This window comes from Hyperolius riggenbachi, chromosome 3 (assembly GCF_040937935.1).
Source record: "Hyperolius riggenbachi isolate aHypRig1 chromosome 3, aHypRig1.pri, whole genome shotgun sequence".
NCBI classification, from domain to species: Eukaryota; Metazoa; Chordata; class Amphibia; order Anura; family Hyperoliidae; genus Hyperolius; species Hyperolius riggenbachi.
In genome coordinates this window covers 217,281,873-217,283,210 of record NC_090648.1, presented here as the reverse complement: position 1 = coordinate 217,283,210, position 1,338 = coordinate 217,281,873, and the positions used below count along the sequence as shown (strand labels likewise).

The following is a 1,338-nucleotide window of genomic DNA, read 5'->3' as shown; positions in this document are numbered from 1 at the left end:
ATGGACGGATAAGATGATGACCAGATGGATGGATGAACAGGACCATAACTAGGCCACTAACTAGAATAATCAGATAGAGAACTTTAATAGATGGACAGATGGGAGAGTGAAATACTGGCGTGGAAGTGATAGATGGTTGCATGATAATGAATAGACAGGTGGATGGATGGATGGATGGATGGACAGACTGATGGAAAAACTGGCAGCTTGGTAGATGGGTGGTAGCATAAATAGGCCACTAATTAGAATCCTCCATAGATGATAGATAGATAGATAGATAGATAGATAGATAGATAGATAGATAGATAGATAGATAGATAGATAGATAGATAGAATCCAGTAAACAGAGACATATTATCTGTGTGTGTACACAGACTATGTTATGGACGCATGGCTGCACCACAAACACAACACCCATATGCTTAAGCGAATGCATCCAGCCATGTAACACCAGCCGTAGTCTCTCCTATGGGAGAAATAAAGCGGTAGAGGCTCATTGAATTCATCAGGAGCTGTCCACAGTGCTGCAATAAATTCTCGCTGATTAATTCTCAGCCACTTGAAGGAGCACATTGTCAAAGCCTCAACGTGTTGCTTTTGTTGGAGGCAAAATCTCTTCTGAGGATAGTTCAGCGATAAGCATCAAATCCCGCAGCTGCTGAGTCTATCCTGGCAGTGTAATCCTGCCAAATATTACTGCTCAGATCGCTATCTGCCCCGCACACGTCCACAGCAATCACTGCTTTCATGCCACATGTCTCTCTATCTATCGCTCTGACACACGGAGAGACACACGGACACTCGCTAATCCCAAACTACAGACAAGATACCATCAGAGCTTTATTGAGTGTGGAATAGAGGCACACATGAAATACAGCATGCACTACACCCAGTCCCTCCGCTTTCCTCGACAGCAGTGCCTTACCTCCTCACTCTGCCTCTAGGATGGGTGGCAGACGTCCAGCCAAATGGGTTATCCAAAGTTTAGAACTTCATATAGGAAGAGGGGGCAGACCTACTAAAATTATTTGGGGGTCTCATTGGCACCAGATTGTAAGAATAAAAGGAGAAAAACTCAGATTTTCCACGATCTCCCAGCTTCCCATCAATAAAGTGTGCACCGTTCTGATATGGTTAGTCCACTCCCACACCCCACCCCGAGTGCTGTAGAAACTGAGTGGGCTAGAGCTGCAGGATCCCCCCCTCAGAAAACAGAATGAAACATTAATGACACATCAGTGTGTCCCTGCACTATACACCACCCCTCCTGTACATGTGTCTGCTCTGCACCCCTCCCTCTGCGGGCCAGCTCTGCACCTCTCCTGGTCCACAGCACTA

At 46.0% G+C, this 1,338-nt stretch overlaps 1 protein-coding gene across 2 annotated transcripts in view; it reads right to left on the bottom strand.

Annotated features, from left to right (window-relative positions):
• The window catches only part of ISLR2 (immunoglobulin superfamily containing leucine rich repeat 2), a 34,323-nt gene extending 33,192 nt beyond the window's left edge, over positions 1-1,131 (bottom strand). For both annotated transcript variants that reach the window (XM_068275736.1, XM_068275737.1), the window contains exon 1: positions 926-1,131. The gene's annotated coding sequence lies outside the window, so the exon portion shown is untranslated. The remainder of the gene's footprint in view (positions 1-925) is intronic.
• Positions 1,132-1,338: the final 207 nt, after the last annotated feature.